The 22743-nt window shown below is 38.9% G+C and overlaps 1 protein-coding gene and 1 long non-coding RNA gene across 3 annotated transcripts in view; both read left to right on the top strand.

Moving 5' to 3' along the window:
- Positions 1-19179, top strand: part of LOC129657701 (uncharacterized) — a 79746-nt gene extending 60567 nt beyond the window's left edge. For both annotated transcript variants that reach the window (XR_008717001.1, XR_008717002.1), the window contains 3 exons: positions 7643-7724; positions 15125-15255; positions 16282-19179. This is a non-coding gene — a long non-coding RNA (uncharacterized LOC129657701). The remainder of the gene's footprint in view (positions 1-7642; positions 7725-15124; positions 15256-16281) is intronic.
- LOC129657406 (translation initiation factor IF-2-like) overlaps positions 1-22743 on the top strand; it is a 532690-nt gene that overhangs the window by 61803 nt on the left and 448144 nt on the right. The gene's annotated exons all lie outside the window — the stretch shown is intronic.

Genomic DNA, 22743 nt, shown 5'->3' with positions numbered 1-22743 from the left:
CCTGGCCCCTATTCCCTTCTGTATGAATGCTGAATTACTAACAAAACTATAAAATCTGTCTTTATGTTCTCCAAATCTATTCCTGGTAGGGAGAACATTCTCAGGTAACAACATTACAGATAGGGGATTCAGGTAGGTTTAGGCTGTATTTGCAAAAGAGTCAGAGCATATTATAGAAGTGCAGAAAGAATTATGTTAAGGATGTTACCATTAAGGAACATAAATTATATTTAAATTCAGCTTTGTTTGAATCCTCAGGTCTCCATCTGATCAAGCATATTAATAATACCAGCTGAACTCTTTTAATTGCTTTTCATCTCCTGGTCTAGGCTTCAACGTTAGCTATTAATTGCTTCTGAATGGTATGTACTGTCACATACAGCAAATGGATACAGGCCTTCATTTAGGAAGTGATCATCAATAGACATTCATTGCGCTTCTAGCATAGAGAGTCTGAATACCATCATCAACACCACTGGCAATTCTACCAAAAGTGCCGACAGTTCCACCATGGATGGCACGACCAATTGCACTACAAATACTAATGATTCCAGCACCCCTAACAATTCAGCACCTACCACCACCAGCAATTTTGTCACTAGTACCGATAGCAACTTCAAAACCAATATTCAAAGTGATGCTAAAGGTCAACAGATATGCTGGGTTCTGGGAGCCCACATAGACAAAACATGATCTATGGCTTTACTGTGTACCTAACTTGATGGAGGAAGTACAAAGTTGGCACTATTTCATCCTACTTGACCTGCATGGCCCCATATGTCCTTCATCTTGAGACACCTCGCCACTCTGCTCTTCAGACATTGTTTGATAGCCACATTAGCTTACTAAAAATACCAGGGTTTTTCCTACTTAAAGACATTTGTGTCTGCTGTGCTCTCTTCCTGGGATAGTTTGTCTGTGATCTTTACAAGTTGAAATACTTCATACAATTAAATTCTTAGCATAAATACCACTTCCCAAGAGAAACCTTCTCTAGCCTTCCCTCTCCATTAGGACAGCAGGGAAAATAGTTTGTAATTTACATAGTTGATCAGCATTTGACGTAAATGAGTATCTAGCATGATGCTCACAAGTAGTTATTAGCAGCAATGGTAAAGAACAGAACTGGACAGGTGATCCATTTAACTGGAAATAAGGAACCAGATTGAATATGAAACCAAAGTCCAGGAGACTGGACAGACTCACAAGAGAAAGAGGTTTTAGGTCAGAAATTGGGAGGCAAAGCCTAGAACAATTAACGTGAACCATAGAGAAAAAAGCTCTAGACCAGTTCTGAGCCCTTTGGTAGGTGCTGGATAGTTAAAAGTGTGGCTAGCAAATGGAACAGTGTATAGAATGCGCAAGTAGCAAAGGGAAGAGTATATAATGAACTACTTCTGATATAATTGAGCCTGAGGGGGAAAATAAGCAGTCATTGATGAGAGTGGCTGTTAATAACCATTATGTGTCATGGCCCTTTCAAGAAATCTTCCGTACCTTTCTAATTTCCTTTTATCTCTTTCTCCTCCTTGGGCTCATAGGCTATGAGTGCAAAGTTATTATGGAAATGTGGACTTGAAATTTTCACTCATGTTTATTGTAACTGATTCCTATTAGTTTAGACAGAAAGAGTAAGTATTTAGTCAACAGTTCTATTTTTGTTGCTGTTTTGTTAAAAGTTAGAAATTATCCAACACACTTTGCATAAAATACCACAGAAAATATTCCTAATTATTCTGGCCCACACCAGATTCTCCCCTCTTTAACTTATTCTGTGCATGAGTCAGAGTGTTAAACTTATCTTCAATTTATCCTTGTTCCAAGTTGATTTAATATAGTGGAGTTAAGAGCAAAGATTATGGAGACAGGCCACTTGGTTTTTGAGTCTCAGCTCCAGCTCTTATTATCAGTGGAGACCTTGGATAAGTCACTTAGCCTCTCTCTGCCTTCAGTTCAGTTCAATCACTCAGTCGTGTCCAACTCTTTGTGACTCCATGGACTGCAGCACACCAGATTTCCCTGTCTATCATCAATTCCCAGAGCTTGCTCAAACTCATGTCCATTGAGTCAGTGATGCCATCCAACCATCTCCTCCTCTGCTGTCCCCTTCTCCTCCTGCCTTCAATCTTGCCCAGCATCAGGGTCTTTTCCAATGAGTCAGTTCTTCACATCAGGTGGTCAAAGTATTAGAGTTTCAGCTTTAGCATCAGTCCTTCCAAAGAACACCCAGGGCTGATCACCTTGAGAATGGACTGGTTGGATCCCCTTGAAGTCCATGGGACTCTCAAGAGTCTTTTCCATTACCACAGTTCAAAAGCATCAATTCCTCAGTGCTCAGCTTTTTTTATAGTCCAACTCTCACATCCATACATGACTACTGGAAAAACCATAGCCTTGACTAGATGGACCTTTGCTGGCAAAGTAATGTCTCTGCTTTTTAATATGCCGTCTATGTGGGTCATAGCTTTTCTTCCAAGGAGCAAGCATCTTTTAATTTCATGACTACATTTACCTTCTGCAGTGATTTTGGAGCCTGAAAAAATAAAGGCTTTCACTGTTTCCATTGCTTCCCCATCTATTTGCCACGAACTGATAGGACCAGATGCCGTGATCTTAGATTTCTTAATGCTGAGCTTTAAGTCAACTTTTTCACTCTCCTCTTTCACTTTCATCAAAAGGCTCTTTAGTTCTTCTTCGCTTTTTGCCATAAGGGTGATGTCCTCTGCATATCTGAGGTTATTGATATTTCTCCCGGCAATCTTGATTCTAGTTTGTGCTTTATACAGCCTGCAGTTTCACATGATGTACCCTGCGTATAAGTTAAATAAGTAGGGTGACAATATACATCCTTGACATACTCCTTTTCCTATTTGGAACCAGTCTGTTGTTCCACGTCCGGTTCTAACTGTTGCTTCTTGACCTGCTTACGGATTTCTCAGGAGGCAGGTCAGGTGGTCTGGTATTCCCATCTCTTGAAGAATTTTCCACAGTTTGTTGTGATCCACACAGTCAAAGGCTTTAGTGTAGTCAATAAAGCAGAAATAGATGTTTTTCTGGGAGTCTCTTGCTTTTTTGATGAGCCAATGGATGTTGACAATTTGATCTATGATTCTTCTGCCTTTTCAAAATCCAACTTGAACATCTGGAAGTTCGTGGTTCATGTACTGTCGAAGACTGGCTTGGAGGATTTTGAGCATTACTTTGCTAGTGTGTGAGATGAGTGCAATTGTGCGGTAGTTTGAGCAATTCTTTGGCATTGCCTTTCTTTGGGAATGGAATGGAAACTAACCTTTTCCAGTCCTGTGGCCACTGCTGAGTTTTCCAAATTTGCTGGCATATCGAGTGCAGCACTTTCACAGCATCATCTTTCAGGATTTGAAATAGCTCCACTGGAATTCCATCACCTCCACTAGCTTTTGTTCATAGTGATGCTTTCTAAGGCCCACTTGACTTCACATTCTAGGATGTCTGGCTCTAGATGAGTGATCAAAGCATCGCGATTATCTGGGTCATGAAGATCTTTTTTGTATACTTCTGTGTATTCTTGCCACCTCTTCTTAATATCTTCTGCTTCTGTTAGGTCCATACCATTTCTATTCTTTATTGTGCCCATCTTTGCATGAAATGTTCCCTTGGTACCTCTGATTTTCTTGAAGAGATCTCTAGTCTTTCCCAGCCTATTGTTTTCCTCTATTTCTTTGCACTGATCACTGAGGAAGGCTTTCTTATCTCGCCTTGCTATTCTTTGGAACTCTGCCTTCAAATGGGTATATCTTTCCTTTTCTCCTTTGCCTTTAGCTTCTCTTCTATTTACAGCTATTTGTAAGGCCTCCTCAGACAACCATTTTGCCTTTTTGCATTTCTTTTTCTTGGGGATGGTCTTGATCACTCTGCACAGTGTCATGGACCTCCATCCATAGCTCTTCACACACACTGCTGCTGCTGCTGCTAAATCGCTTCAGTCATGTCCAACTCTTTGCTACCCCATGGACTGCAGCCTACCAGGCTCCTCCATCCATGGGGTTTTCCAGGCAAGGGTACTGGAGTGGGGTGCCATTGTCTTCTCCGCTTCACACACTCTATCAGATGTAATCCCTTGAATCTATTTGTCACTCCCACTGTATAATCATAAGGGATTTGATTTATGTCATACCTGAATGGTTTTCCCTACTTCAGTTTAAGTCTGAATTTAGCAATAAGGAGTTCATGATCTGAGCCACAGTCAGCTCCCAGTCTTGTTTTTACTGACTTATAGAGCTTCCTTAAAGCTCTTCCTTTAAGAACTCTTCCTTAAAACTCTCTGCCTTAGTTTTAACTATTGCACTACTCTGCAAAGTGATGATAATATTCATATGTAATACTAGATAAGCTGTAGAATATGACACTGAAATGAGCATGAATCATGAGAATGAATCAGTTTGAACAGTACCTGGCACATAGTAAGGGCTACACAAATATGAACTATCATGATTGAACAACTAATAACAAAACACTAGATAGGGAGTTAAAAGTTTTTTGTAACTGTCTGAAGTTTACATATGAAAGTTAGAAAGTAATTGCCAAGACTCTTCTGTAAACACCACAACAGTTCAGGAAAATCAACTGGTTTCAGTCATCAGCAACATTTTCTTTATGGGTTAGAATACATCAAAGTTGGTTACAACCTCTTTTGAGCTTTTCCATTATATAGCCTCATCTATAATAATAACTGTGTTGGTTAAGGAAATCGTTATTCAAAGGACTGAATCATCTACATGCAAATGAGTTTAGCATAATTTCCTTAAGCATAGTAATCGCTAAAGAGAGAAGATTCATTTTCTTTCATAAGTCTATGTGTCTGAAACAATTTAGCAATGTAAACAGGGTTGGGGGGCAAGTCAACATTTAAAATCTCTTTGTGGTGCCTTTTTACAGTAAAATCCCATCCCCAGGCAATTATCACCTACCTTAAAAAAAAGTATTTCCTATGTATTTTGTCTCAAGAGTCTATATATTACACAGGAAAGTTAGTTTTCCCTTTTGAAAAAAAATGTTTTACTTAGACTTTGTCCTGAAACTGACAATTATGTAAAAAACTTGCTATTTGGAACATCTTTGATTAAGACGAGGGCTTTCAGCATATTTCTTTACTGTGTGACTTCCTTCAGTCTTCTCATCTTCAAACTTGCTTGTTTGTGCATCTCTAAGACATAAGCATTTGAGCACTGACACCCTAGAAAGCTAAAACAACCATTATACATGTCTTACTGTCCTAGCATAATGAATACTGTAAATGTGAGACAAAAGATAAAAAGGACACAAGGAAATAACTAAATATAGCATTTCTTTTGTGCCTTGAGTACCACAGGTATTGGATACATTTACTTTGAGTATCTGATATTTTAATAAGTCTTTAGAGACATTTGAAGCTAGTAAACACGACTTCTCTTCATAAAACACAAAAAGCATGATAGATTTTTTCAGTGTGAAAAACCTTGGGATTCATGAATTACATATTCACAATTTTGATCTAAGCTTTATTTAGATTTTATTCCCCCACCCAGGAAGTTGGTTATCTCTCTCTGACTCTGGCATAAAACCCACAACTTGCTCCTTTTGTAAGAACACATGAGGAATAAATGTTGACGAGGGATGTTAAGTACATTTTAGTAACTCACTGAGAAACTGTCCCTTATATGATTAGAGAGATTGAAAATGGGTTTGGAGAGAAAATGGGGTATTGTGTGAGAATTTTTGTGTTGTGAACAAATGATTTCTGAAGATGTGCCTTTTGTTTGTTTTCTGGCATCTTTAGAGCTTAACTTCAGTCTCATATAGTCCAGCATAGCTTTTCGCAGTTACAGTTATCAGACTCCCAACATCAAACCTGGAAAATCATAGTATGTTTTAATAGAGTTTCCAAACTATTTATAAAAACACTGTTTATAAAGCTGTCGGAACCTTGCTTATTCCTAAGCTATACAGAATGGTGTGTACTTAAGAGCTGCTTACTTCTATAGGCTAATGTAAATGTTCTGAGCATGTTTAAGGTAGGCTCAGCCAAGCAAAGAATGAGATGGTAAGAATCCATTGGCCTCATGAACAAGGGAAAGGGTGTGTGTGTGTCTGTCTGTCTCTCTGTGTGAAATCACTTCAGTTATGTCTGACTCTATGTGACCTCATGGACTGTAGCCCTCCAGGCTCCTCTGTTCGTGGGATTATCCAGGCAAGAATACCAGAGTGGGTTGCCATGCCCTCCTCCAGGGGATCTTCCCAACCCAGGGATCGAACCCATGTTTCTTATGTCTCCTGCATTGGCAGGCAGGTTCTGTACCATTAGAATCATGTGGAAAAGGGATTCTAGGTTATTATGAAAGTGAGTAACAACTGCTGGTGGCATATTAGAAGGCACAAGTTGATGGATCTGTGTTTTAAGAGGTGATGTTTGTCCTTTGAATTTTAGTGCCAGTGTTCCCAACTTGGTGGCAATCAGGACACAGGGCCATGCTCTCAAAGATTTTTGATTGCTCAAAGATGCCCATTAGCAATATACAGAAGCAGGTGCATTTAAAACGTAATATCCTTAGTACTTTGTACAAACTAGCAATCCTTTTTTATTGGAAGGAAATGTTTCCTCTCCTGTAATTATTCCATCTGAATATCCAGTCCTGACATTTAAAGTGAAGCATGTTCAAATTTCCCTTGAAATTTAAAATTTGTGCTAAATTAGGTTGTTTGGTGGGAAGTGAGTCTTGCATTTGTTAAGGAGAGATTTGGTTATGAAAGTTTGATTGACTTAAGGCTCTGAAAGCGGGTGAATGAAGCCAGTGGCAAGAAAATGAGAAAAAGAAGTTGGTGGGCAGGTGATTCATTGCCATTTCCTGTAGTTCCTCGTCTGATGACAAAGAGCTATATAGATCCTCCGTCAAGAAATGAACTGTTTCTTTTAGAGTTCTGCAGTAACAGTGAAGCAAAATGTTAAGCAGTTACTAAACATGGTATCTGTATTTGTCTTCATGGAGAGACTAGTGCTAGCTTCTCTTCCTGTAGTCAACAGTAGCTGCTCAATCGAAGAATGTTGTCTGGAATTTGGAAAGACTTTAAAAATGAGATATTCCTTCCTTCTGCTTCTAGATCCTTTTCTTTTCTCTTGCCTTGATGCTTATTTATCAAACTCAAGTTATATGCCAGGAATTGTATAAGGTGCTGAAAATGCAGTTCCAAAGAACAACAACAACAACAAAATTGGTCTTTCATGGAGTGTATATTTTAATGGACAAAATAGAATCAAAGTAAATGTATTAAATAATTACACATTGTGACAAGTGACATGTAGGGCCCAATCAAGTAGCTAAGTTAGGAGATAATAGTAGAGGTAGGGAGGATATGGTACTGCAGTCAGCAGAGCATCTCTGAGATGGTTACCTGAGAGATGGGCTGGAGCTGGTAGCTGTTGAAGATATGAGGGGAAGGGATCTGGGAAGAGGGAATGGCAGTGGCTGAAGTGGTGACATCACCTTTCAGAATCTGGAAGAGAGGTAGTATAGCTAAACTGTCCCTGGCATTTGATGGTTCCACTTAGGATTCTTTGACTTTATGAGGATGAGAATGTGCTACTTATTTGCAAGCATACTCCACATTTTGAATTTTTGTCTTTTCCCAGGCCAGTGAAACGATATTCCAAACTTTCTCTCGATGCTGGGCAGTGGCAGTGAGCAGCAGCGCCCAGGCATGTGATCATGAAGGTGACAATTGATACATGTACAACCATTCTGTACCCATACAGCTATTTCGTTTTTCATTTTTAGTGCAATATTCAGTAATTTACACAAGATACTCAACATTTTATTATAAAATAGGCTTCATTTTGGCCAGTTTTGCCCAACTGTAGGCTAATGTGTTTTGAGCATGTTTAAGGTAGGTTCAGCCAAGTAGAGGATGAGATGGTTGAATGGCATCACTGACTCAATGGATATTAATTTGAGTAAACTCCAGGAGATTATGAAGGACAGAGGAGTCTGGCACACTGCAGTCCAGGGGTTGCAAAGAGTCAGAGTCGGCTTAGCAACTAAACAACAGCATCAGCTAAGCTATGATGTTTGGGGTGTGTGTGTGTGTATGCTAAGTCATTTCAGTCATGTCTGATTCTTTGTGACCCTATAGACTTCAGCCTGCCAGGCTCCTCTGTCCATGGGATTCTCCAGGCAAGAATACTGGGGTGGGTTGCAATTTCATTCTCCTTAGGGGATCTTCCTAACCCAGGAATCGAATCCTCATCTCCTGTGTCTCCTGCATTGCAAGTGGATTCTTTACTGCTGAGCTACCTGGGAAGCATGATATTCAGTGCAGTTTCAACTTATGATATATTCAACTTCTGATGGTTTGGCAAGGTGTAACCCCATCATAAGTCAAGGAAGATCTGTGGTGGGAAAGCAGACTGTGTCATTTCTTTCCTTTTAGTTGTCCCTAAAACAAACCTGGAAGACAGTGGTTTAAGCCCTTCTCATGGACCCACTTTTGTTCCTGTGCTGGGTGGGTTTCTGACTAGGCTATCAAGATATTGCTGTCTACCCTTGTTACCAAGCCAACCCAGTGCCTACACACACCATATACTTGTGTAAGCACTTACTCATTCAACAATGTTAAGCTGGGACTTACCAAAGCCAGATACTCTTTTAGGCACTAGGAAAACAGCAGAAGATGGACACAGCCTGGAGTAAGTGGGGGAAAGTTGGAGAAGGCAGATGATAGAGAAGAAGAGTGAGTGTCGATGGAAAGTGCCAGGTAGAGATTTGAACAGAGAAGCGTGATAGAGGACTGGTCGGGAGGGTCAGACGGGTTCTCCATGAAAAGATGACACACATGAAATGTAGAGATGAGCAGACTCCAAATGACATCTCAAAGTGAGAAGAGCCTGGCAGAATTAACTGGCCCTTGAATTAGTTTGGAGGAGCTCTTGAGTTGTTCTGACTGTTGGTAATTTTCTTATATGCTATTCATTGTGAGACAAGAGAACATAGAGAGCCTCAGAAATTCAAGACTTCTAATAATGACAGTGATATCATTTGTTGAGTGTGTATTATATGGCAGGTATTAGGCTGAGTGCTTTTATATGAGTTACTTTCCTAAATGCTCACAGCCCTACAAAGTGGATTTTATCTTTGCCTACATTTACAATGGAGGAAATGTGCTCAGAGCAGGGGAGTGACCTGAGGTCATAGAACTTGTGAGTGTAAAATACAAGATGCATGTCCTGCCGTCAGGCCTCAACCCCCAGCTAATGGACAGCTGGACGATGTACTGCTTTCCTAGGGAGTGTTTCCATTGTGTTCAGTATTGATGAATAGTTTGCTCTAGGAGGATAGAATACAGAACTAGCTCCCCACATACATTTTTGTCTGAGGCTTCAAAATACAGCCTTGCCTCTAGGTTTAAAAGGTAAAGAATCTGTACTTTTGGTGTTTCTTAATGTGGTCACTATGGCACTTGCCCTTGAATTCCATTTGAATGTGTGAAGAAAGTATTACAAAGACAATTCCTATTCCGAAAGAGAGGTAAATATGTCAAAATATATGTCCAATAAAATTCCAGATCTACTAGATCCTGTGTGGAGTGATAGAACTCATTTGTATTTGTTGAATCTGCAAGAAAACAAGGGGATTGTCTTTCCCTCCCTCCATTCCTTCCTTCTTATTTGCTTATTCAAAATGGCCAAATTCAGAGTCACAGATGGTCATTATATTGAGAAATTATTTACAAACAAATCATATTTGTTCCCTTCAGAGTTTTCTAGAGGTAATGGGTCAGACTTGGGGAGCTGCTGACTTGCTGACAAGTGTCCATGACTCTCACATGGTGTTGGGTTGACTTGTGATGGTTGAGAAGCATGACGTGGGCATTTTCCTCTACTGAGAGCTTCTTCAGCTGTACTTCCTTCTCTGGCAGTGCTCCTCCCAAGGCTAAAGAGCATTGTATTCAGAACCGGGTGGCCCTCTGAGTACCACCTTCTGTATCCACTCTTCACCATCACCTTTTGTTGAAATGGAGTGTTATATTGCACAGTAGCTTGTCCTCGAGAATTGGCCCACATGCTGTCAGCAAATGAAAGCACAGGATGCTTTATTTGTGCTTTGGAAAAAATGTCTGTTATTGCTGTAGGTCTTATTGTCATCCTAAAATATATCTTCTTACGTCTCCCACAGATAGGCCACATTCTTTCTTTCCGTAAATAGCAAACAGAACGAGAACTCTCAGCTTGACAGAAACCTACAAAGCGAGCTTGGTCTCTCACTTACCCCATGTTTGAATTCCTTCTTCTGTATTCCCAGCAAATGGTGATGTGAGTTATCCTTGAATAGTTTTTAATTAAAATAGATAATTCCTGTGTACCTTTTTCCAAACAAAGGAGTCTCCACTTAACCATTCACTTGTATATTCATCCATCCTCCATTCAAGTCAATCATTGACCAGACAGTTGGAAGGTTTTTAATCAGTTAGATACAAAGCACTTTCCTACATGCCAGGAATTTTGTGAGGTGTACAGATGCAAAGACAAAAACACCTTGAAAAGATCCACATCCCATTTTCAGTAAACTTAGTTCAAAAAAAAAAAAAAGATACAAAATGTAGGCAGTCAGTGACACGACAGAGTGACATTTGCCATGATGAAAATATGCATAGAGTTAATTAGGGCCATTTGTCTGCCAGAGCAGTGGTCAGAAAAAAAGTACATTCTTTGCTTTTAGATAGAACACAAGATCAGTGGTTCATCACACATGGTTTTGTGTATTTAGGGTGTTTAAAAACTCTTTCATTAATGTACCTTTGTAAGTCTAGTCTATCTCCTGTCACCTTTACAAATGTTTTATAGTTTTTTTTTTCTATTTAAAAGTCCTCACTTTTATAGAGCTTATTTACCTCTTTTTGATGCCGATTTAGTGCTCTTAAAATTTTATTCTTTAGACCTAGATAGCATGGAAGATAAGGTCTAAGATGAGTCTATTTTTATTTCAAGGTTCTGAATACACTGAATTTAAATGAATTTCAGGGGGAAAAAATCAAGTACTAAAATTTTTTTGTCAAGTTATTTATTACTCATTTTTACTCTGTGGGCAAAGTGTAGCACCTCAGAAGCTCACATATGCAGTAGCATCTGGTCATTCCTGATGAGAAGTTCTTATTGAGGAAAACCGTTATTCAGACCCTTATTCGGGAAACCTCTCACTGATGAGGTTTCCCATTCCATTTTTGCTCAAAAGTTCTCCATATCTTTCAATAAAAGCTTGAGCTTCACAAAGTCTAGTGACAAAGTCCATGCTAGTTCAGAGTCCCTCTGCCTTTTGCCTTTATAAGTCAGGGACTCAGCGATTTGAGAGAGACTGTTCTAGGCTGCCCCTCAGCCATTATCTCAGGTTTTGTTTTACCCCTGCCTGGTCTCCTGCACTCTTGCCTTTCTTCCTCTTTGGGGCTTTTCCTCGGCCGGTCAACTATCCCCCCACATCCAGATTCCAAAAGCCCCTCCCCTCCTTCTCCTGAAGTGTATGCATTCCCTAACTTCTAAGTCCACCTCTGAAAATTTAAGACCAAATAAGAATAGGACTGAAGAATAGGAACATAAAATCTGCAAAAGTAAATGTTTCTGTAAAACTATTCCTTTCACTGTTTTCTGCCCCCTTTTAAAATACATTACTGCTGCTGCTTTTTTAAAATTTATTTCTTTTTAATTGGTGTGTTTCCCTGGTGGCTCAGACAGTAAAGAATCTGCCTGCAGTGCCTAAGAACTGGGTTCGATCCCTGGGTCAGGAAGATCCCCTGGAGAAGGGAATGGCAACATACTCCAGTATTCTTGCCTGGAGAATCCCATGGACAGAGATGCCTGACAGTCTACAGTCCACGAGGTTGCAGAGTCGGACGCAACTGAGGCACTCTTTCTTCTTTTCTGTTTTTAATTGGAGGATAATTGCTTTACAGTATTGTGTTAGTTTCTGCCACACATGTGCCCGAACATATGTATGCCTATGGCTGATTCATGTTGAGGTGTGCCCTCTATTTTTTGAGTAGCTTCTCAAGCCACACCTTCCAGATCTGAATGTTTTGTGATGTTAGGTGAATTATTCTCTCCAAGCTTCAGTTTTCTTCATCTACAAAGGTGAGATAGTAATACCCACTTATGGGGGCAGTTGAGCATGAAACAAGCCCATGTCGTTTAAATACTTAGCACAGTACTTCCCTTCTTGGGCACCTTATCCCTTGAGGTCTATTAATTATACAATAATTTTAAAAAGAGACAATAACATCTCAGAGATGTAGTATTAATACATATACTGTTCTGGGTGAATTTAAAATGCTTGCTTCATTGTGAACAAATTTGGAGATGAAGTGACAAATAAGAAGTGAATTTATTTAGAGAGAAAACACACTCCATAGAAAAGAGTGTGGGCTATCTCAGAAGGTGAGAGAGACCTGAAATATGGCGTCATTAGTTTTTCTGGGCTTGGTAATTTCCTAGGCTAATGAGAGGGATTACTCCATTTATTTTAGGGAAGAGGCAGAGATTTCCAGAATTTGGGCCACCACTGACTTTTTGACTTTTTATATTTGGTCTCAGAGCTGTCATGGTGCACGTTGGTGTGCCAGTTAGATGCTGATGTATTAACAATGAGCATACAGTGAGCCTCAAGGTCTACTGAAGTCAAATAGTCCACCATATCGGACCTATTTGGTTCTAAGCTGTTTATGTCCATATCCTTGGGCTATGTTACTCTTTCAAATGTTGTGCCCTGCCCCCTTCCCTTCTGTTTCCATACTACCTAATAGCACTTATTATCATATGAACAAGGTTCAGTTCAGTTCAGTTCAGTCGCTCAGTCGTGTCCGATTCTTTGCGACCCCATGAATTGCAGCATGCCAGGCCTCCCTGTCCATCACCAACTCCTGGAGTTCACTCAAACTTACGTCCATCGAGTTGGTGATGCCATCCAGCCATCTCATCCTCTGTTGTCCCATTCTCCTCCTGCCCCCAATCCCTCCCAGCATCAGAGTCTTTTCCAGTGAGTCAACTCTTCGCATGAGGTGGCCAAAGTACTGGAGTTTCAGCTTTAGCATCATTCCTTCCCAAGAAATCCCAGGGCTGATCTCCTTCAGAATGGACTGGTTGGATCTCCTTGTAGTCCAAGGGACTCTCAAGAGTCTTCTCCAACACCACAGCTCAAAAGCATCAGTTGTTCCGCACTCAGCTTTCTTCACAGTCAAACTCTCACATCCATACATGACTACTGGAAAAACCATAGCCTTGACTAGACGGACCTTTGTTACTTAATTATAAAAGTAGTAGGTACACTTTCTGCTTACTAAGGGTTAGCATATTAGTAGATTCAAATGTTTGTCATTGGGAATCAGGAGAAAGTAAAGAAAGTGAAAGTCACTCAGTCGTGTCTGACTCTTTGCAACCCCATGAACTGTACACAGTCCATGGAATTCTCCAGGCCAGAATACTGTAGCAGATAGCCCTTCCCTTCTCCAGGGGATCTTCCCAACCCAAGTCACCCGTGTTGCAGGCAGATTCTTTACCAGCTGAGCTGCAAGGGAAGCCCAGGGATACTGGAGTGGTTAGCCTATCCCTTCTCCAGCAGATCTTATTGACTCAGGAATTGAACCAGGGTCTCCTGCATTGCAGGAGGATTCTTTACCAACTGAGCTATCAGGGAAGCCCAGTCAAGAGATATCCTTTTCAGTTAGTGTGCAAACATGTATAAAAGGCTTCTTCCATGTTTGATGTATACTTTTATGTCATGGGATATGGATCTGTAGTAAATGAAGTGGCAAGATCTGAGATCTCTATGAGCAACTGCTAGCGTTTGTTTTATATGTCTCAACAGAAAAATATTGAGCCAAATTTGGGCCAAGGCAGTTTAGCTTACTTAAAGGCTTTAAACTTGAATGATAATGTTTTTTGAAATAGTCAATAACAGTGGGCTACCTGAAATTCACCTAAAAATGTGTAGAAAATTGTAAATACAAATGAGCTTAAATTTTTACTTCTGTTCAGAGAGCTTTCACAAACCCAGATATTTTGCTACTTCTTAACTCTGCATGTTACACAAGAATCTGATGCTTTAATACCATTTCTAGCACCAGAACCATTAGATTAGGCCAGAAGCCCTTTCAAATCCAAGGGTAGTGACCTATTTATAATTATGTATTTTCTTGAATGGATTTGAGATTGATGTTTTAAATCCTCATTATCATTTTATTAATTGAAAATAATAATTACTGTTTTTGCTTGAGGTACTATTTACCTTTCATTGCCTTAATATTTAGCTTCTGAAACTTACTACAATTAAATATATCCATGCTGGAAAAAAATAGTTGGCTTCTCTATACTGACCCAATTATGACTGCACTTTTATTCTTTTCCTTTATTTTGATATACTAAGTGAATTTCTCTTTGAATAATGCCTTTGAAGAGTGATTGGCTAACTTATTTGCCAAAAAAAGTTTTAGTCAAAAGAAGAGAGCAGGGTTTCTCTAAAGTGAAATAAAGGAATGTCTTTTAGAAGAAAGCTTGAAAACTAAGAACTTTTAAAAATACCATAATATGCAATAATGCTTAAAAAATGAAACATATTCCTGAAAGAATACAGTTTAACAATTTAATATCAGAAAACTTCCCACATAAAGAAGGAGTTATCTTTGGGAAAGGAAGAAGTGGGAAACTACAAGTTAATAAGGATTTATCTTTGTTTTTGCCACTTCTGGCTTACTTTGGTCTTTGGTTAACTCATTTAAAGAGTAAGAGGTTAAAACTGTAGAGTCATGTTTATGTTGTACCTGTTGACAGCATCCCCAGGGGCTCACCATATTACAGAGCTCAAGATGCTGGAGACAAACGCGGCTGGGTTTGGATTCTAGCATGTTTATTTACTGGCAATCTAGGAGGTTGCCCAGGAGAATAATTACCAGAGCTACTACAAGATTAGGATAGATTTTTATAACTCCATATAGTAAGATGGAAATCCCATGGACTGAGGACCCTGGCAGGCTACAGTCCATGGAGGTCACAGAGAGTTGGGCATGACTAAGTGACTAACACATCCAAGATCTGAATATAAACTTTTTTTTAAATCCTCCCTTCCTTTTTTCTTAGGAATTGACAGAAAATGGCATTTTGTTGAAGAAACTTTAAGTCAAAGATGGAAAAATGGCCAAGGGAGAAATGTGACTAAAAGACACCAAAAATGTTCAACTTCAGTATGTTTTTAAGATGAAGAAATAAAAGTAACTAGTTGCTTTGTAATTTTTGAATTAACTCTGAATAACAATAGAGAACAATAATGGAGATATAGGCATTCATGCATTGATAGTAAAAGTGTAAATTGGGAAAACCAAAGTAATTAGGCTATATGAAATATCTCAAAGTTCCATACCTTTTGGTTTAGTAATTCTGCTTGTTTGCTCTCTGATTATTGCATTTTCTCACAGCAATTTATAAACAAAGATTTCTGTTAGGCTGGTTCTAACAAGTAGAAAAATATTATGTGGCAAAACATGTTATTCAACACAATGATTTCAGAGAATGCTTTATAATATGAGAAAGGTCTCTCAAGACCATATCTTTTTTTTTTTTTAAAGCAAGATAGTTTTACAGCATCTGATTTAAATTATACCAATAAAAGAACATATGAATTATCAAAGGCAGTAAGTTAGGATTCAGATGGCAACACTAGCTGTCTTTGAATGATAGGAGTTTTGGTAAGGTTTCTTATTTTCACTCTTTTGTGTTCACTAAATCTTTTTCAATGTGAATGAAATAATTATTATATATTAAATTAAAATAAGGAACAAATGAGTTGATCTGTTAAGGTGAAGAAAGCCAGTCACCAAGCTGAGTTCAGGAGAGGCTAAGACTCTTCAGTCACAGCCAGGCTCAGCTGATGGATATTTATCACGTGGGGTTTGCTTGGCTTCAGCGTGATTCCTCTGGGTTTCCAAGCAAAGTCAAGTTCAGCTATGCTTAGAAACTGGTGAACCTAATGATTAGGATCTTGGGTTTTCAGACTTCTTTGATTCTTGAAGATGTGCAATTTCTTAAAATTGGTGGAGTCACAGCATGGCTTAAGTCACATGTTTATTTTGCAATCTCGATACATCGGGAAAGAGTACCATCTATGATCAGGGTGATTTTATAAGAGAAAGAGTTCTATCCCCTGGTGTAGGTAGCGCATTATGATTTGAGACTAGAAGACAGTATTTCAGTTGGATAAATATTGCCTTATGGAAACCTCATTGTTATTTTTCTTTTAGTTTTATTCTAGATGTGTAAAGGCATCACCACAGACCAGCATCCTTTGGAGAATTCTAAGGAACCACTGCCTTCCCCATAACCTCCTCACTGCTTTCTAACAATAGTCACTCTCCCGTAGGAACAAGGGCACCGAGGCCCAGGTGGCTTGGACTTGTCTGACAAGATTTTGCGTACCATCTTTAAGTCCTTCTCTGTGTGTTCATGTTGTCCAGAATAAAAAGAAAATTAAATAATGAAATATAGAAATTAAGTTAGGACTGACCTAAGCTTTAAAATAGTAAGCTTGTTAAAATTGTTGAAAGCCTTTTTTATTATCTAGATTAGCCAGGTGGGGACCAGAAACCCAAACCTAAAGAGGAGAGGTATGTACTTCTTAAGAGGGTGATGGTGATGGATGAAAAGATACCAACCAATGGTGGTATTTCACACATGGAGAGTGGTGTTCAGAGAACACAGTGACCTTCTAGACAAAGACACAGGTTTCTATGTAACTCATGTCCCCTTCTTAGGCCTTGGGAGAGGCTTTTACCTTTCCACTCTCAGAAAGTATTTTTATGTTCTCGCATCCTAATTGCTCTGAGGTCTCATTCTTTGTTTGAACCCCTAGAAAATTCCTTGGTGTCTACTTGAAGTTTAAGTGACTTGGAGTTAAATTTGTAGACCGTCCATCTCTCTTTGCTGGGCTAAGGTTTACTGACTAAGAAGATTCTGTAAAAGGAGAAGGGCCAGAAATAGAACTGGACATAGAGTACATCTAGTGACTCAGGAAGTGCTGGGGCATCTGTGCTGGGACTGGTGATTTGTATTAAAAATGCACTAAGTATTTTAGGTCAGAATAAGCAGTGGTTAAGAAAGAGGTTGGCAGGAGGACAGTAACTATCAGAGAACAAAGATCAGTAGGAAGAATCAAGAGCTGAAAAATTCTTGTTTAACAGTTGAAATTTAGTTTAATTTGACATTGAAAAGAGAGGGACTTAGAATAAATCTAAGACAGAATGTGCTAGCATGATAAAGTAATGTTAAAAGATAACCTGAAGCATGTTAAAATTTTTGAGTGTATTTGAGCAAAAATAACTTTTTGTCTGGAAGTATCTAATTTATCCAGAAGGAGCTCTGAGGGGCTGTACAAATGGAAGCCTTTTACAGGCAGAAGGGAGTAAGAATGAGCAGATTATGTTACACAGAAAGTAGATTGGTTATTACAGGGTTACTTTGTTTTAGGGAAATAGCAGGAGTCACCATCAGGCAGATGACCTCACTAATGTTTATCAGGTGATTCCCCATTGTTGTTGTTCAGTCACTAAGTTGTGTCCTACTCTTTATGATCCCATGGACTGCCACATGCCAGGCATCCCTGTCCTTCATTGTCTCCCGGAATTTGCTCAAACTCATGTCCATAGAGTCAGTGATGCTATCTAACCATCTCATCCTCTGCCACCCCCTTCTCCTTTTGCCTTCAATCTTGCCCAGCATCAGGGTCTTTTTCAATGAGTTGGTTCTTCGAATCAGGTGGCCAAAGTATTCAGCTTCATCATCAATTCATCCAATGAATATTCAAGCTTGATTTCCTAGAGGATTGACTGGTTTGATCTCTTTGATGTCCAAGGGACTGTCAAGAGTCTTCTCTAGCACTGTAATTAGAAATCATCAATTCTGTGGCACTCAGCCTTCTTTATGGACCAACTTTCACATCTATACATGACTACTGGAAAAACCATAGCTTTGACTGTATGGATCTTTGTTGGCCAAGTGATGTCTCTGCTTTTTAATATGCTAAGTTCATCATAGCTCTTCTTTCAAGGAGCAAGTGTCTTTTAATTTTGTGGCTGCAGTCTCTGTCCCCAGTGATTTTGGAGCCCAAGAAAATAAAATCTGTCACTGTTTCTACTGTTTTCCCCATCCATTTGCCATGAAGTGATGGGACCAGATGCTGTCATCTTAGATTTTTCAATGTTGAGTTCTAAGCCTTCTTTTTCACTCTGATAAAGAGACTCTTTTAGTTCTTCTTCACTTTCTACCACTGCAGTGATACTATCTATATATCTGAGGTTGTTGCTATTTCTCCCAGCAATCTTGATTCCAGCTTGTGAGTCATCCATCCTGGCATTTCACATGATATATTCCACATAAAAGTTAAATAAGCAGGGTGACAATAAACAACCTCAATGTACTCCTTCTCCAATGTTGAATCAGTCCATTGTTCCATGTTCCGTTCTAACTGTTGCTTCTTGGCCTGCATACAGGTTTCTCAGGAGTCAGGTAAGGTGGTCTGGTATTCCCATCTCTTTAAGAATATTCCACAGTTTGTTGTGATCCACATAAAGACTTTGGCGTGGTCAATGAAGCAGATGTTTTCCTGGAATTCCCTTGCTTTTTCTATGATCCAGTGGATGTTGGCAATTTCATCTCTGGTTCCTCTGCCTTTTCAAAATAAAGCTTGTATGTCTGAAACTTCTCAGTTCATCTACTCTTGAAGCCTAGCTTGAAGGATTTTGAGCATTACCTTGCTAGCATGTGAAATGAGTGCAATTGTACAGTAGTTTGAACATTCTTTGGCATTGCCTTTCTTTGGGATTGGAATCAAATTCTAAATTAACTGGTTTAAATTTAAATTTTTAAATGGTTTAAAATTCCATTTCTGGGAAAGCTGAAGATGTAATTAATTCTTGGCTTAGTGACATGGGGCTTAATATAAACAACTCCATTTTGGGCCTATTATCTTTTGTTTGCTTGTTTTTCCTTCTGTTTCTTTTGTTTCTAATAATAACCATCTGCCCTTGTTAGGAAGTACCTTGTATATTCCCTTTTTGTTACTGAAGCCTGTGATCAATTCTAGGATGATCCCATATGATAGATCTTGGTACTGAATTAATCATCTAATGAGAATGGTAACAGTATTGGTCTTAATGGAGCTACTTTTTAATTTGCTGATTTTGATTTAGTCAGTGTGTTTTTGCTGACTTTTAATCCTTTTTGATTCAACTCCAAGCAGTTGAGTGATGCCTATTTGAGACTGGCTGACCACCAACAGATAGGCTGGTCTGCAGCTGGCCTGTTGTATCACTATAATTTTGGGAGTGTGCCAATGCTGATTTTGGACACGTACAGCAGTAATCAGCATCTTGCAGCAAGCAGTAGCTGGAAACAAGTTCTTAGTTTCCTGGACCAGGCGTCCTAAGCACTGGACCACAAGGGCCAGCAGTTAAAGCTAGAGTCCCTATTTCTTGCCTGCCTAGTCAATAATGAATTCAGGCATGGAGGCAGAATGTAAAGAGTAAAGTAAAAAGTTCATTGTAAATAAAAGTACATGCAGAAAGGTGCATGGGTGAACAGAGTCTCTCCTTTGGGAAGTTTAAATCCTTTATAAGCAGGTACTTTCCCAGTCTTTGTCTTCCCTCAGGCCTATTGCCTTGTTATCCTCCCCCAGTTACTTTGTCTCAAGGCCCTCCCATGAGGTGTGCACACACCCCTCAGCAAAGATGGATCTCAAAGTGAAGGCTTCTGAGAGGAGCCAGACTCATTATGACCTGGAATTACCTGGAATTATCCCCCTAACTTTTGACCCCAAGGAGCTTTTCTGCATATGTGTAGTGTCTCCCTTGTCCCATAAAGGTCGGGGTGGAGCAGAGATCTCGTAATCCTTCACTCAAACAGAGTTTTGCCCTCTTTGTCTTTGCCATGACTATTACCTTGACTGTTGCCATGACTATTATCTTGAGGTGTTTACAAGAGACAGAGACTGGTTATTTACCCTGCTTCTGTTGTTACTTCCATTTTGGAGTACCAACAGGAGGCTTACTGTAAATCCTCAACTGGAGTCCACCTATCTCTTGTCTCAGGGAGTGCAAACAGGAGACTAGTTGTCAGTAGCCAGTATCTGAAGGCCACTTCTTGGTGCCCAATGAAATGCAAACAGGAGACCAGTTGTAAATGTCTAACCTAGAGCCCATCTATCTCCTACCTCAGTGCTAATAAACTAGATCCAAGCTTCCCAGGAGACAGATCATTTTTGCTTTTATATGTATATCAAACAAATGAGTAGTCCTACCATTTTATTTCTTTGAACTTTCATTCACTTTGTATGATTAAATAAAGATTAGAAATTTTAAAAGAAGCTTCATGCTGTCAATCACTTAAAAATCCAGTACATTACTTTTTCAAAGACTTTCATGAGGCAGTCTGCTTGAAATCTGTTTTTTCTTATTTTTTTAATAGCATTTTATTTTATTTTATTCTATTATGTGGAGCAAGGATATATTTGGCTCTAAAATTAATTCTACTTGAACAGTTGTCATTTTCTTCCCACTCCGTCTTGGAGAAGCTTTTCCTGCTACTTCTCTTCCTGGTTGCTGTATTCCTCTTTAAATACTCTGCCTACAGTGCCCCTTCTGTGTCAAGGTTTCTTCACCTGGGATCCAGCAACAGAATTCACGGTTTAAGTAAACTTATATCAGAGCATAAATTATGTCTTTATTTTACTAACTTCTGGCTAAGTGAAATCCAGCAAGGTCTTCAATTATGGGTAACAATGAACCACAGAAATTTTGTGCAACTCATCACCAGTAGACTCACAGATATAATCATAGTATCACATTGCAGTTGTTGCCAACATGGTTAAAAATTAGTGTAGCTATTGGACCACACTGCTACATATTGAGAGTTAATATTTTTATAATGATGCCGACTTAAAAAATGTTCGTAACCTAGAAGTGGAGAGGTATGTTATACTCAGTGGGCATTTTTAGGACTTCAAGCCTGGGGGCAGCATCTCAAGTAACCCTGGGAGAACTGCTCCGAGGAGGCAAGGTGGGAAGGCAGGTTATACAGAAGTTTTGCAACAGAGGCAGGTGGTCTGAATGTTAAAAGATAATTGGTAAGTAAAGGAAAACCAGATATCCCAAGTTAAAGACTTTCACGCTTCTCTATGTATGGGAAGATGCAAGAGTCTGGGTTCCCTGAAATCATTCCTTTGGTATACTCCTCAGCTTTCCGGGGCCAGTATCCTGTGTTTTCTCATCCTGAGTTTTCTCAGGGCTCACCATCTCACCATGGGTTGTGACTACAAGCACTGATGACTGTGCCATCCTTTGTTTACTGATAATGGCAGGAAATACTTCATCTCACAATGAAGGTATATTAATGTATCACAGTTATTCTTGCAATATTTTGATAGCTTTTCCCAATATAATTAGTTCCCTTTATGATCCTATGTATGTTATTTTATTCATTTAAAAGCATTATTCTGAGAAGGAGTCTATAAGCTTCCTAAAACTGCAAAGAGAGTCGATAATTCAAAAACTGTTAAGAACTTACATTGGTTTCTCTGAAGTTACCTCTTTCTATGGAAGCCATGGTTTGAATGTCCTTTACTTATCTTGAAATGCCTATAACTCAACAAGCTTGTATTTTCTTCCCAAATTCTATGATCTAATGTATTTTCATATTGTATGTGAAGTAAAAGCATTTTTAGTGCCAGTTAGAAAAATGAATCAGACATTAAATTAACATTTACTGTAATGAAATCAGACCTGTATAATTATCACAGCCCAGTTACACTCATCTGAAACTTTGCTCTGTTTCCCTTTTCAGCATCAAATAATCAAAACTCTTGTTCTGCTATGAATGATAAAATGTTCTTTTTCGAACTGCTAAATATAGGCATTAACTTTTATCATAAAAAGGCTTTTATACCAATTTAATTGATTAAAATATTTATTAAGTGCTTACAATATACTAGACACTGTGCAAATAATATTCACTTTTATTGGTACATTAATGTTTCATATAACACACAAAGTACTAAATGCAACTTACCTAAATCACCATAGAATATTTTAAGGTTAGAAAGCATTGTTAGAAAACAGGTGGGGGAAAAAAAAAAAGCACAAAACACATACTTTTGCACATTTATTTGTCTGAATTCAGTTCCAGAATTAATGAAATTCTGAGTTTCTGTTGGCTTTTGGTAGCTCTGTAGCTAATAGAGAGGCAGCCCCATTTGCAGTGACTGGCTAATTGGAGCAGCTCTCTGTCACTTCTACTTGAGAGATGATGTCAAATCTTGGAAACGTGCCTGAACTCCGATGTCAGGTGGATCCAAGTCTGCATCCTGGCTCTACTGTTGATACTTCTTAGGTCTGAGACCATGTTAAAATTAAATCTGAGCTTCCGACTATTTGTCTTGAAAATGAGAACTATAAAATACAACTTGCAAAGTAGATATGGAAGTCAAAAGAGTTATATGGAAAATGCTTGCCACAGTTGTCTGGTACATACTGGTTGCTTAATAAATTTTAATTGTTATTTGTTGTCAAATTTCTGTTCAGATATATCCCTTTTCCAGCAGTGAGTTCAAGAATTATGTCAAATCCTAAACTCAGTTTAACACTTACCATGACTCAGAAGACATAACATACTCAGGGAAATACAATTTAAAAATTATATGCATATGATTTTATATA

This window comes from Bubalus kerabau, chromosome 7 (genome assembly GCF_029407905.1).
Source record: "Bubalus kerabau isolate K-KA32 ecotype Philippines breed swamp buffalo chromosome 7, PCC_UOA_SB_1v2, whole genome shotgun sequence".
Taxonomy (NCBI): domain Eukaryota; kingdom Metazoa; phylum Chordata; class Mammalia; order Artiodactyla; family Bovidae; genus Bubalus; species Bubalus kerabau.
The sequence above is the reverse complement of the archived record's forward strand: the minus strand, read 5'-3'. Positions and strand labels throughout refer to the sequence as shown.